We start from the raw sequence: 15,874 nt of genomic DNA, 5'->3' as shown, positions 1-15,874 counted from the left end.
ACTTTGGGAAATTGAAATCACAATTGTGGAATAATTCTCATGTGAACAGTTCAGTCTACATCTCCCACCCCCAAAGTACACTGAGAATACTTTGGACATAGTGCAGTTTATGGAAAATATATTTTGATGGGATTCTGCATATTTTTGTGCACAGATTGTTTGCTCAAAAATAAATGTACTGTGACAGATGTCATTACATGCCTCAGACTTCAGCAGCCTCTAATGTATTTCCATTCCAGAAGGCTGAGAAAGAAAAGTGTCAATCAAAACCACAACTTCTGTTTCCATGAAAGTTCTTAGTATATTAATCTGTCAGTTTATTTTATTTTTCACTACCAACCCACCCCCCTGCATAATGTGATCATTTCTGACAAGTGTATCCAACATTCTCGGCATGATATTTCATTCCTTAAAATAAAAATAAAAATAAAAAAGCTCCCGTTTGAAACACACACATGGAAATGGGAAATTATAGGGGGTGGGCACAAGAGTGCCATTAAGAATAAATAGGATTGATTAAAATCTTGTTTGCCTCTGATTGGTTTACAGGTGTGTACTGGGCTGTCATTCAGAAGCCCCTGAGACCACAGAAGTATATATAAGAACAACAGCTTATGGGAACAGATAGGACCTCCTTCAGGACACAGGAGTCTAACAATCTGGCAGAACAGGGTGGCATTAAGCATCTCATCCTTCTGCATATCATAGAAAGAATGGGGGTGCTTATCCCTTCCTCTGTATCCTTTCCCATTGAAACCCACTGTTTTCCTTCGGTGACATTGCAAACACACACCTATCTGGGGTGAAAAGTGCCATCAACATAGTTCTGCCATGAGACTTGGTCCAATGCCATGAGATATTAGACTTGGTTTGAGCGTTAGACATTTTGCCACACACATGAAAACCAACACTGAGACATTTAGATTACCAATTATTGCCTTCATTTGTCCCCCACAAAGTGTAGCCTGAAACAAGTTGTTCCATGCTGTTGCAGAGCAGGGTTGGAGTTCCTTCAAGATGAATACCTGTTGGATATGAGGGAATCTCTCCCTCTCTTGGATGCCTACTGACAATAAAGTTTTTGTTTTTCCTTCCACACTTTGCCATCTTTGTACTTTCTGATCCTGAAAAGCAATCCTAAGAGTTCCATGTGAATGTATGTCGATGTAGCTCTTTGTGTTGATGTAGCTCTGTGGTCTGAGTTTCATTACATCTGGGGGTGGGGTGAAAAAGGATGATGATGGTGACAGCTTCCTGGATCTACCAGCTGTAAGGTATGCCCAGATTCACAGGTAAATTTTCATATTGTGGATTAAATTTAGTGATATATATACTTCCCTGTATGAATCTGTTGGTCCTATGTAAATTTCAAGATGTGTCCATTGGGTAATAAGTTGTTAAGCTTAATTTTATGAAGACAACTGCTCCATTGTTATGATATTCTGCTATCCAGCTTCTGAGTTTACATTTTATTTTGTAATATTGTATGCTTTCCCACCCTAGCCCCTCTTGCCTGATGCAATCCCTGGTAATAAAATTGTGGGTTTATCTACCAATAAGCAATCTGTATTTGCCTTTTCCCCTGTCAATTGCTCCAGCAGTCTTCCTATTTTTAAGTGAGTTCCTTGTGCTTATCTCAGTTCAGGCCATCTGGCCTTGGAAAAGTTCAGTACAGAGAGAATTGCCTTTTTCATAAAGCATGAAATTTGTTAAAAATCTAGGATTGAAATTATCCTAGGGCTGATACTGAGTCAATGTATAGAGACGTATCAATTACAAAAAATCAAAAATAGAAGATGTTTAGGTTTGTAGCAGGAATGGGAAACCTTATCAATGCTGTTGAACTCTAACTTCTAGCCAGCACATGATAGTCAGGGATTATGGGAGCTGTAGTTAAGTATCTTCTGGAGGGCCAAAGATCAGTCACCTCAATGTCTACAGGGCGGGAATCCACTGACAATTTGGGACACAGAAATCCTACACAGGGGACATGAAAAAGTTAAGAGGCCATTTAATTCACAGGCCACCTGTTTAGACCAGCATCCCCCTGAACTTGATGTTCTTGCTCTAATTGTTTTAACTGCTATTTAATTGTTATGCTTTATAAAGGGTTTGCTTTACTGTATCTATTTTCATTACGGGGTTTTAAAATGTTTTGATGGAATCTCTTATTGTGTATTTATTGTGGGCCTCAGCCCAGTATACCTGAAGGAGTGTCTCCACCCTCATCATTCTGCCCGGACACTGAGGTTCAGCTCCGAGGGCCTTCTGGCGGTTCCCTCACTGTGAGAAGCAAAGCTACAGGGAACCAGGCAGAGGGCCTTCTCGGTAGTGGCCCCCACCCTGTGGAACATCCTCCCTTCAGAAGTCAAAGAGATAAACAACAACCTGACATTTAGAAGACATCTGAAGGCAGACCTGTTTAGGGAAGTTTTTAATGTGTAACATTTTAATGTATTTTTATTCTTTGTTGGAAGCTGCCCAGAGTGGCTGGAGAGACCCAGCCAGATGGGCGGAGTACAAATAAATTATTATTATTATTATTATTATTATTATTATTATTATTAAACTGATTTTATATTTGTAAATGGCTTAGAAGCCATTTTGACATGCAAGCAGTAAATAACAACAACAACAATAATAACAATAATAGTAATAGTAATAATAATAATAATTATAATAATAATAATAATGACTCACTAAGGACTGGGTTCTGATTTTGTTAACCTGTGTCCCACCCACTTAATGTGTGTTTCTGAGTATGTATCTACAAGAACTATGGCCCATATCATTGGTAATTACTAAGAGATCTTTTAACACATCTGAAATCAGATTTTCGCCCACTTGAAAATCAGCTATACCCTCTGGGGTGGCTCCTCTGTCCCTGACCAATGGGAATAAAAGCATCACTTGTCACTGCTGAGGCACTTTGATTTGTATGATCAGTACCATAGGCAGTAGAGACAAGATGACAATATGCCCCCTGGCTGTCATTGCCATTCCTTGGCAGTCTTCCTATCGATCCAGCGTTAAATGTGAGAAGCTTTCTCTCTTTGCCACTGTCACTGAGATCCAGACAGACTGTCTATCCCAACACTTGCCCTCAGTCTGTGAAAATAGATGGATACCTTCCCCTTTGACCCATTGTTTTTAGCATCTTTGTAGCACACTAGTCAGAGCTCCTTATGGAAAATGGCATGCTTTTGAATTCCTCAGGACTGAAACTCACTCTTCTTAATGTCACACTCAACATTTGCACCCCTCTCTGTTTTCTTGCCTGGATTCTGAATATCCCAGTCTATTTCTCCTTTGCCTTTTATTAACTCCATGCAATGTGTTTGAAAAGCAAGCCTTCACAGGGTTAAGAAACACCATTTTCATTGATTTTACATTTCCAATACAGCCACTAGAAATGGAACAGGCTACTTGCAATTCACATCTTGGAACACAGTTAACGTTGAGAGAACAGTAATATTATTGATTTATCTATGATTAAGCAATTTGTAGCATATGCCAGCAAGTATAGTTTTCCTGTACAACACTTTACAAAATGGATTCAAATGCATTTGTTTTGCAATTTGGTTTTGTAATTATATCAGGGATTTCTTAAATGTATTCTTTTTACCGTCATTAGTTATCACTGACAAGCTGGCTCCTTATTAGGTATTAAAAGTAGAGGAGACAATGCACAATTACTCTACTTACTTGCACCCGTATGTTGTACCAAGTATACATATTAAGAAAAGTCTCTTCAAGATGAATTGCCCCATTTAAGAAACAGTGGGATGTCACTTGTAATCAATTAACCAAAAAGCTTCCATGTATGAATGGGTGACAGTCCAGCCTACTTCGCTGAATACTAAGCAAATTGAGCCATTTCTCTGAATTTTCAGCTCCATTTACCTTAGGCATTTATTAAACAAATCTTTAAGACCTTAACCAATTATCTCCAGACAGCTAAATAAAAGGCAAGAATGACATTAATTAATCGCAGATAGCTCAGAAAGCCTCTTTTATAAATGAGCTCTTATCCAGAATTTTAACTGTAAATATGATAGCACAGGGAAAGAGGGGGAGAGAGGGAGAGATGCTGAACACAGGAATATTTTCCAGGGCTGAACATTCAAACACATTTCTTTAAAGATGTTGAATTGATAGCCCATGCAGCAAAAAAGTGTTATTTTTCTCATTCTCTGTCTTCAGGTATACACACACACACTTTCAGATGTTATATGAATGCTTGGGTGGATGTGGAGAAGCTATATAACATGCATCTGACCTCCACAGTGAATGTCAGAGACTACAGAAGACTAGTGGTAACCCTTTTATTGTCTAAACAGCAAACTCACTAACACAGACTTTCCTGTGCTCCCAGCCTTCTGTTTTAGTTCCACATTTCATGCCACAGTATACAAAGAACCGCCTTTCTATTCAGGACCACATTTCACCCCATTTCCCCTCTTTTGAGTTATAAGCAATCCTGATACCCAAAACTGAGCTGAACAGCAAATCCTAAGGATACCCCTAAACAACTTCCTCCCCTTGAGATGATGAGTCACCTCTAGTAGCATCTGGGGATTATTTCGGCCCATCCTTTTAAATTACAGTCTTCAGGAGCAACAGGCACCTTGTGGAATAAAGTAAAGGTAAAGGTACCCCTGCCCGTACGGGCCAGTCTTGACAGACTCTGGGGTTGTGCGCCCATCTCACTTAAGAGGCCAGGGGCCAGCGCTGTCCGGAGACACTTCCGGGTCACGTGGCCAGCGTGACATCGCTGCTCTGGCCAGAGCCAGAGCCAGAGCCAGAGCCGCACACGGAAATGCCGTTTACCTTCCCGCTGGTAAGCGGTCCCTATTTATCTACTTGCACCCGGAGGTGCTTTCGAACTGCTAGGTTGGCAGGCGCTGGGACCGAGCAGCGGGAGCGCACCCCGCCGCAGGGATTCGAACCGCTGACCTTTCGATCGGCAAGCCCTAGGCGCTGAGGCTTTAACCCACAGCGCCACCTGCGTCCTTGTGGAATAGCTCCGCTGATTAAGCTCTTTTGGAAGAATACACTGGGTATTCAATTTATAATGGTACTTTACTATTTATTAAATTTTGAATTCCATTCAGATGAATGTCGTTATCTAGTATATTGTACACACATATATTTTAGAGGAAGCAGAACAACATAAATTTGAAAAATCAAAGAAGAGGCTATAAGAGGAGCTTATAGCAGCTGCCATCTGTGAGGAATTCTCCTTTTCTGTTCTAATGCAGTATCAAATGGGGTGCAATCCAGGAGATCTTGTCTAACCATTTTAGGTATCTGGAGAAATTGTTGTAATTGCTGCATAACAGTGGCTATTGCTCATGTTCATTTATGCACATATAGTTCATTTTACAGTGGTACCTCAGGTTACATACGCTTCAGGTTACATACGCTTCAGGTTACAGACTCTGCTAACCCAGAAATAGTGCTTCAGATTAAGAACTTTGCTTCAGGATGAGAACAGAAATCGTGCTCCGGTGGCGCAGCAGCAGGAGGCCCCATTAGCTAAAGTGGTGCTTCAGGTTAAGAACAGTTTCAGGTTAAGTACGGACCTCTGGAACAAATTAAGCACTTAACTCGAGGTACCACTGTACATGCAATCTTGTTTTGTCCATTCATTCATCACCTCCTATACCAATTTCATTGTGTGTTGGGGTTCCTGTGACCTTATCTGTGGTTTTGATACTCTTGGGAACTTCTCTTTTGTTTTGGTTGGGCTGGGCTTCTTTGTATTAATCAGAGTCACTCTAACATTCAGTAAGCCAGAATATGAAATTCTTGCTTCAGGATTCACCTTGCAGTTTAGACTGTTTTCTCTTCCTACCTATTGGCTAGTGGGTAGCAGAGTCTGGTTGTAATATGGGCATTCATTCATTCATTTAGCAAGCTGGGTGCAAAATTTATTTTTCAAATTGCGGTGACTTAACTATTACATGTTTGTTGCGACACTTCAACTTTGCTAATATATCCTTTAAACAAGTGGTAGAACTCCTAAGATCTGTTGTGTGAGCTATTTCTAGATACCTGCAAAGGTCTGTCTGATGCAAGTTATGGTCCTTTCACATAGAGAGTATATTCTTCTGGCAGAAATCACAATTTGCATTTGACTGTACCCTGGTGAACTTCACCAGGGTGTTTTGTTTCAATGGGATACCTTGTCTCATCTCAGCTGGAATGACAATTCTGTCCCCATAATGACTAACTGCTTCGACTCTGTAAGTCTCTTTCATTCCAGGGAAAGCAAGAATAACTCTCTGTGCAGTGGAATAACCCATAGCTGTTTGTGTCAGTCCTTGCAGTAGTACAATGGTTGATATCATATAATGCAAGTCAAGCTGTTTTACCCTCATGGAGGTTTCATATTGTTTTGGACCCCCAAACCAAGTGGTATTTGCCTTCAACACCTTATTTAAGGAGTAAAGTGCCATTGCCAACTTTGGCATAAATCTTTCCAAATACTGTACCATGCCCAAGAACCTTTTCATAGCTCATAGAATAATGGATTCTATGAGCTAATCTCTGAAATAGCTTCCACTTTCTTAGGATTAGTGCTCACATCACATTTGTCTATGTCATGCATGAGATTCTGGTGTAGGAGGTACTACCATTCAGTGCAGCTTAAACAGTTGCTTAGACTTTGTTCAATCTCTCATTGTGTTCTTCCTCAGTAAGACCACATCCTAAAACTTCAGGCACGTAAACAGATACTCTTTCCAGGTGTTGCAACAGCGCTGCCATTTCCCTTTGAAACTGCTCTGGGGCATGCAAAATCCCTAAGGATCATCCTGTTCCATTTCACAGCAGGGCCAAGACTCCACAGGCAGCTATGGCATCTGCAAGCTATAATCATATGGACAGGACCACTTGTGTGCATCTCCCACACATGATCAGCACATCCTCCCTAATTTACAGCCCCAAATTCATGTCATTGCACCATTCACACACACTGCAACCACCTGGAATGTCACCATAGTAGCATATTAACCAGGAGGAATGTCTCTACATAGAGTTTCACTTTATGAATTTACTGTTCCAACTGTGTATTCATTCCTCAGCCTGGCAAGTGGTTTTTCTACCAGGAAGAACTGGGCTTTCTAAGCCTATAACTACCTGCAGTATAAACACATGTTTGGTGATGCCTTCCTTCAAAGGAAGCACCTTCCTATAACCTACCGATATAATGCCTACATGGAAGAAAACGAATTAGTCCTGCTAATCTGGCCAATAGTTTAGTATGCTTAAGGCTTTCAAAAGCAAATAGTGAACACGAACAATTACAAACCCTCCCCCTTGCACCTCAAGCTTTCCAAATAATTCTCATCTAACAGAAAAAACATTTCAAATCCATTTTTAAAGGGCTTCTCAGGGATATTATAAACCATGTCTTTTGATAAGCAATTTGTATAAAGTATATAAAATTGTATGAAGTCATCATGCAGCCTGCAAAAGCAAAGATCATTGTCAGAGAAAAACTGAAATACGATCAAGGGGAAACTCATGAACTTTCTCTGAAAAAGCAGCTGCAGTCAAACTTTTGGCTACAAGATGGCATGTGATTAACCCTGTAGTAAAATGAGCCATAACCGCAATGTCGTGGAAACCTTCAGGAATCAAAGCTTTGATTTACTCCTTGGATATTAAAAAATATAGTTCTGAAACAGAGTTAGAAGAACAAAAAGAGAGAGTTTGCTCTGTTTCTTGGTGTCAGAGTGTGACAAGTTGTTTTATAGACCGAGCAAAAACCGATTCTCAGGTGTGTGAGTTTTCTTTCTCTTCCTCCTATTAAAATAATCTGATTTTCAAGATAAGCATATGTTATTAAAGCCTGGAAAAAAAAGACTATAAATACATTTTGAAAGTGCAAGCTGCACCTTTTTTCTTTCCCTGAGTTGATTTTTCCTCACTTATTGTCTCTGTATTTGATGTCATCCTGTAACATTAAGGAATCTTTGCTTATACATTCCTTTCAACCACAACGAAAAAAGGAAAAAAGAAATGATGGCAATTTGCAAAGCCTAGCTATGGATTTTGTGACTCATACTTTTAAAATATGTGATTAACGTTGGCAGGACTTAACCAAAGGCTCAAAGTCTTTTCTGCATTAAGGTTTTTGTCTTTTCTAAGAAAACTATAAAACAATGAAAGTATTAGTAGTGTTAACGGTAGAGAAACAACAGAAAGAGGCTAAACTGATTTATAGTTCTATAGCTTTTTGTATATTTTGACCTAGAAAAAGTTTCACTAACATTTGACTGGATCCTGCATTGCAGGATCATGGACTAGACGACCCTCATGGTTCCTTCCAACAATACAATTCTACAATTCAATGGGATAAAAAAAGTACAATCCTATGCACACTTACCTAGAGTGAGCCCCACTGAATACAGTGGGACTTACTTATGAGTAAACAAGCACAGGCTTGCACTGTCAGGTATCACTGGCTGAGATCAGAAACTGGACTAATCAGAGGACTGGCACTTCTGATTCAAATAGATTTTTAGTAATTTGAATTAACCAAACCTGAGACAAGTAATAATAAAACTGAACTGAGCTAAACTGAAGGCACTCATTCTGACACAAAGATTATCCTTTCTAAATCACCAAAAGAGAATAGTCTGTCAATAGAAGCCTATGACAGTAGACACTTTGTGAGAAAGCAATGTTTACTTTGCATTTTTGGCTGGCCCAAGATGCTCTGCTGCCTGAGGTGGAAAGAAACATGGCAGCCCCATTCCACATATAGAAATTTACTGGACTGGTAGTAAAAACTTCCATCAACACTGGTGATTGGACAGCAATCTCCACCAAAACTGCAGGCAGCAAGCTAGCTTAGGGGGAGCAGGGCAGGTCATGTCTCTCACACAGTTTCCCTTCTCACAGTTTAGTATCTGCTGCTTCTCAATCTGACTAAAGTTAATGTGGTTGGTCCTGGTTTTTGAACTAAGACAGGATACACATGGTTGTTACATTCAATTGATATATTAGGACTACAATCCTGCAGTAGAATCCATATCTTCTCCTCTGTGGGTTGATAAACAACTGGGGGGATAGCTTGGAAATCAAAACAGATGGAGGAGAACATCTAAGGATCTTGTCTCTGTTGTCATTACTCACACGTGCAGTTAACTTTGGGCCTTACAATGAAATTCTAAGTATCTTCACATGGAAGTATAATGAGCATAGTCCCAGGTAAGAATGCAATTTTGGGTTGCAATTTCTAAACACGTTGCCAACATATGGATATGGAGGAGGCATGGGCTACTATATGCCTCATCTTAGTTCTCTCATCTGCTAGAACTAAGTGATATAAAGTAAAGGTAAAGGGACTCCTGAACATTAGGTCCAGTCATGACCGACTCTGGGGTTGTGGTGCTCATCTCGCTTTATTGGCCGAGGGAGCCGGCATACAGCTTCCGGGTCATGGCTGGGTAGATTTTGATCAGCAGTAAGACACCTCCTAGGGACGCAGGTGGCGCCGTGGTCTAAACCACTGAGCCTAGGGCTTGCAGATCAAAAGGTCGGTGGTTCGAATCCCCTCTCCTCTTCCATTAGAAAAGGCCTTCAGCTAGAATAGATCATAGACTCCAGATAGAAAGACTCCATCTGTACATGGAAGGACACAATTTGATGCAACCTACAATAAACTAACAGGGGACGTGGGTGGCGCTGTGGTCTAAATCACTGAGCCTGGGGCATGCCAACTGAAAGGTCAGCAGTTCGAATCCCCGTGACGGGGTGAGCTCCCGTTGCTCGGTCCCAGCTCCTGCCAACCTAGCAGTTTGAAAACACGTCAAAGTGCGAGTAGATAAATAGGTACCACTCTGGCGGGAAGGTAAACGGCGTTTCCGTGTGCTGCTCTGGTCTCGGTGTTTCGTTGCACCAGAAGTGGCTTAGTCATGCTGGCCACATGACCCAGAAGCTGTCTGCGGACAAACGCCGGCTCCCTTGGCCTATAGAGCGAGATGAGCGCTGCAACACCAGAGTCATCCGCGACTGGACCTAATGACCAGGGGTACCTTTACCTTTTTAAGACACCTCCTACCATAGTTTAGGTGAGTCCTTCTGTCTTATCAGTGCTCGATTTCACATGAAATAAAAACCTGATGCTACACAATAAATTGTTATGTGCCGCAAACCTGTAGATTTTGTTTGCCACTAGTTACTTCATAGACAGATAGATGAATGCGTGGATAGAATCTCCTAATTTCAGCAATGCATAGCCTTAAATCTAAGCACTTTTAATCACTTGAAATCTAGGTAAAATCCATAGGTATGCATCCCAAATATTACATTTTGTATGTTATGTTCAACTTTTGGATGGAGTAAAAAACAAATGAAAGAAGTAGGAGGTTTTATTACAAAAGCAAGCTTTGGAACTAGTAAATCTTACAAATGTCAAAGCTGAAACCTTCTCTTAAGAACTGGGGCCTACTTAAACCTTGGCTCTGGAGTAATCTATTACAATTCCATACTAAACCCACAAGATGGAAAGATTAATGTATTAAGCGAAAGCACAAGGCATTTCTGAAAACGAGCATGTAATTTCACATTCTTCAGGTATTCATGGAGCATAAAAGCTTGTTGTGTGGTGCTAAGAGCACTATAGTGGCCTTTGAAGTTTCCAACACCAGGCCTCTCTAGAAACCTAGGCCTCCTGCTCAGTGATGTTTTTTAAAAAACTCCTTTCAGAAAGAAATCATAGGTAGTGACCATCAAATTGGTAGCTTAATTAAAGTGAATATATTTTGCAAGAAAAAAATATTTTTTTCAGCCTCTGTTCAACTTAAGATTCACAGAATTGCTGCAATCTATTTTAGCTAACACTGCAGCTGCATTAACTCAAAAGAGCACTGACTTTCCGATATCCTCCTTTAATACATAATGTGCTCTTTAGTGCAAAAGAAAAATACATCATTTCCTGGATTCGGTGGGAACCTTGGCTTCCTGAGAGAGCCATTCTGCATAGTGTCATAAATCTTCATCCGCAACATAGAAAGCTTCGTAAAACGTAGACTCTCTCACTTAATCAAACGTTTTCATGATGCCTTTTTCAAACAACATCCAAGAACGAGAAGTGGTGCTATATTAATTCTTCTGCTGCTTTTGGCTCCTGTGTGCTTTAATTTATACGCACACTGAACACTGCTAGATTAAACATGGGAGAAAGAATGAGAATAGCATGCATTAGTGAACCAGCTTCAATTTGTCCTTGGGCTGATTCATACAATACTATGTTTTGTACGAAGTTTCGGCAGACTTTAAGAAAGTGGCCACATGAACAAACATAACATGTGGGCTGGGTCACCACAGACGGTCACCACCGTGGTTCTGATGATTCTGACAGTTCAGAGAGCGGCCATAACTCTGTAGCAGAGCACTACTGTAAGTGCAAAAATTCCCACATTCAATTCATTTACATCTCCAGTAGCTAGAAAAGACATCTGCCGGAGACCTTGAAGAAGAACACCTATTAGACAGTACCCAGTAGTTAGACAGATGGATCAATGGTATGCATCAACATAAACAATCATATATTGCAGGTGGGGGGAACCAGATACTGCTGGACTACAGCCCTCATTATCCCTGGCCATATTGAATGGGGTTGGTGAAGTTGGAGACCAGCAACATCTGGAGGGCCATAGGTTCTTCAGCCCTTATATATAGGAATAGCTTCCATGCTTTCCATGTCTTGACTATTACATGCATCCATATAATGCTACCAGAGGTTTGGAGTGGTTACATTTACTAAGAAAGCTATGTGTGAGTTGTTCTACTCAAACAAAAATCCTAGAACAGTATTGCTTTGACCGCTCTTTCTACTTGGTAACCTCCATCTAGTGTAAAGGAACCAGAATTATCTCTTTTAACAATTTGAAAGGAACAAATTGAGAAATGGCACCTATGGAACCAATAATATTTATGTTGATGGCTGCTCACAGGGTAATAATTAAAAAAAATGGAAAGCAATTTAACTGTTGACATTACATTTTTGGTATAGTGAGCTATATAGCAAATAGGCATGACAGGAAAAAATGGCTTACCAGTTTAAATTAGCAAAAGGTAAAGCTTTTGATTTTTATATAGTATGGTAGGCTTCTGCTTCATAGATAAATCAGGGACATATTAGGTAGTGGTGTTTATCAAAGCCTTTCTTCAAATTAGGGACTTGCAAAATTTCTTGTGAGGGCTCCCCACACCCCTGAATTTGAAAGCATTTTATTGGGTGAAAAATGCTGAAAGGAGGCAGCAAAAGAGTTTAGATATAAGACGTGCAAAAATGATTGGTTCTGTGAAAATGGTTACTCCAAGTGAAATGTTATTATGGCAGTAAAATCATGCAAGGTCTTCAAATGCAAACATGCAGAGCTATTACTTATAATTAAAAGGCAAGGGTGAAATTTAACAGATTGACAATCTGGGAGGCTAGAAACTATATGCAGCCAAAAAAAGGGAGGGCTTGAAATTCAAGCCCACCAACATGACAGTGGTCTGAAATGAAACCTCACACCATGAAAGGTGTGTTGGACCTTATGTCTCCATCCTCAAAGCCCTCTGTTTTTCTTCACTTGTGTGTTATATTTTTCCTGTGTGGTGATTATCTCAGTGTAGAACAACATGTATATGTTGAACTCATGTGAAAACATTTCTTTCTTTCTATGAAGTATTTAACTTTTCTGTTCTATGATCCTGGATATGCAAAATAATTCTGTGGACTGCATTCAGATATTCTTTCCTTTTCGAACTCTGGCTGTCTAGTAGGCTTCTGAATGCACTTCCACGTGTTGGACACTGCTTTCTATGGGATGCACATCTGAAAGCTTAGCTCTGTTTCTAACCACCACCATCAAGCGGTTTATGTATCCAAGCACTAACAATTTATTTTCCCCAAAGGGGGGGAAAGTAAATTATAATCAGACAGAAGGTAACTTTGGCAAAACTACAACATCTGCATTGTAAATGAAACTTTCCAGATCTCTATCATATATTTTATTGTAAGTTCAAAATTGTACCACAAGACCACTCACTATACAATTTCTCCAGATAGTACACTCAGAAGTTTAGCCAAATACAGGTGACTCAAGGAAGTGTATCATGGGGAAAGCCTACCACTTTTGCAGTGGTTACTTAGTTTCCAGCTTTTTCAAGAGATGTAACAACCCTGGGAGATGGGACATAGAGGTACCTTATTTTTAGGTACTTCAATCATATTTAAGTACCTTTACCTAGCTAAAGTAGGCTTCTGTAATAATGTAAGGTACCCCACATTGGATACTCTTTGAGAAGGTGTAACTTAATCGAAAGGTGAAGGCCAGAGTGCTCAAAAAGTTGACTTTTAAAATGACACTAGAAGGAAAGTAATAATTTCCTGACAATGTCTTCATATGTTTTGCTTCCTGCAAAGATAGCTCAAATGCATAATGGCAACTCACATCAGTATTTCCAACTCTCATTTACCCCTCTTGTGAGTTTGTTTACCAAGAAACAATATCCTTTGCTCTTCAATGTTCTGTGATCAATCAAAGTTCATACAATAGTTTCATATAATAAGAGAAAGCAGAAAAGACCTATTGGAGCCCTCTAGTCCATCCTCCCCAGTATTACAGAACTGTACAGTATAACATTATATGGTGCTTTTCAGTCTGCCTGGCTCACAGCATCAAAATAAGTTGCAGTGCAATTTAGCCAAAGATAATTAAATTATATGCTTTTAGAAATGCATGGAATAATGTCTGTTAAAACTGTGAGATGCTATATCACAAGACTGAGCCAGTTTCTTTCCAAATCCATTTATAAAGCAAACAGGAACACTAGTTACCAGTTGGTTAAGTTACTTGTAATATTTGCTGTAACATTCACATTTCAGCTTTCAAGATATTGGGTTACATTCCCCCAGTGCCCCAACCCCGTCCAGTTTGGTTCTCACTAATTTTCTGCTACATGTTTGATTTGGTTTCATTTCAAACCTGTTGCCAAATTGGCAACAGGGGGGTAGTATTAGATGTTTTATCTGTTATGGCAAAAGGACACGGATATTTCAAAGTGGTAGGCAAAGATTAAGAACTGTAAAGGGAGATGAATTTCATTCTAAAAATCTGATAAGGTATGCATATTTAAAATAATTGTGTAAAGGGTCAGCTACCCATAAAGGACTTGAAAACTTGAATAAATGTCTGCATGAAACAGAATGTATCACAAGAAAAGTTGCCGAGAACTTATGCATGGTTTATCTGACAATTTGCAAACTCAGTTATATTATTTAATCCACTGTTTTATTGCTTGGCATATAGTACTCCCATATATATGTATTTAAAAACAAAAAACAAAAAATCTTTAAAAACCCTCAAGTCCTGCCCCCCCATAGACTATTAGTTTCATAATGTACCGTATTTTTCTATCTATAACACGCACCTGACCATAACACGCACATGTTTTTAGAGGAGGAAAACAAGGGGGAGGGGAATTCTGAATGAAGCAGTGGATGTATCATTTTTGTGCCTCATGCTGTGGTCACAGACATGTGATCTGATGGTGAATTTGGGGTGACCCAATGCAAAAATCCTGAGGATCAATGTGGATCCGTGCTTTGGAACCACATTTTAAGTGGGGAGGGAAGGCAAAACACAGAAGGGACAAGGAGCACGAGAGGGGTGTGCAGAGAAGCAGCTGGCTAAGAATGCAGGAGAGGGGTTTAATGGGAGGGAGGAAAGGAAGGCAAAAGTTTCCCCCCACCCACCCACCCAAGCCAGCCCCCCCTCTCACCTGCATGTTTTCCGGCTGCCTGCGAGTCCCTAAAATGCTTCCCTGGATGCAGCAGCACCGAAGCACGGAGAGGAATTAGAAGGAGGGACACGATCCTTTCCTTTCCCCTCTGCTTGCCTGGAGGGGAGGGGATTTCCCTGCTCTTTGTTCCGTTTGAGCAAACAGCAAACGAAACAGAAGAGGGTGGGCCGTAAGACCCTAGGCAGAATGCAGGAAAGCAACAGCTTCCTCTCTTCAGGCGTCCCTCCTCCCTGACTCGTGATTTGATTTTTGCCTGATTTTTGCCCCTGCACTCGGGCCAGTCGGCTCCAGGGACCACACATTCACTCAGTAACACAGAGAGACATTTCCCCTTACTTTTTAGGAGAAAAAATCTGCATGTTATAGAGAAAAAAGTACGGTAAACCATGTACTAAGATTTGAGGGTCGTTATGGAGAGAGTAAAGCAAACAAGTCACAAGCTTACCTTTCTATAAAATGGGAACTGGATTTTGCCTCTCATTGAATTTAATGAACACATAAGTGGGTAGCTCTTTAGAAACAGCACTCAAGATCTGACCGATTCCAACACAAATCTATTCAGTGCTATTTTCCTAGAAAAGGAAGTGCTAGAACTAACCATGAACACCTCCCTCGTTCTCTTGGAATGCAATGGCGCCCACCTGAGAGGTGCCAGACTGAGTTCCATCTGAATAAAAGCCTTGAATCTATGACATTCACCACTGAACCTCCCATGCATTTCTGTTCAGAAGTAAGTCCATTGGCTGTAACACTATACTCAGTTTTCTGGGAATAAGTATGGCCTATGTGGGGTCCTGCTGTTATTGCCACGTAGTTGTGTTGAGGCTTCTGGTCCTAGCAGGAAATAAAGGATGACTTCAAACTGTAGTGTGAGAATGCAACATTTATTAGAAAATGCATGCTGACACCTTATTGGGAAATGAAAGGAAGACTTCTTCAGATAAATGTGTGCAAAATAGTATTCCATAAACCGAACACACATTTCTGATGAGTTTTAGTTAAATTACTTTTGAGCTTCTACTCCTGTGACCTTACATATATTTTGCCAGCATCTGTCAAC

At 40.3% G+C, this 15,874-nt stretch overlaps 1 protein-coding gene across 5 annotated transcripts in view; it reads right to left on the bottom strand.

Annotated features, from left to right (window-relative positions):
• Positions 1-15,874, bottom strand: part of EPHA3 (EPH receptor A3) — a 211,463-nt gene that overhangs the window by 86,766 nt on the left and 108,823 nt on the right. The gene's annotated exons all lie outside the window — the stretch shown is intronic.

This window comes from Podarcis cretensis (assembly GCF_951804945.1).
Source record: "Podarcis cretensis genome assembly, chromosome: 4".
In the NCBI taxonomy this organism is placed as follows: domain Eukaryota; kingdom Metazoa; phylum Chordata; class Lepidosauria; order Squamata; family Lacertidae; genus Podarcis; species Podarcis cretensis.
Note: the sequence above shows the minus strand (reverse complement) of the source record. Positions and strands in the feature narration are given on the sequence as shown.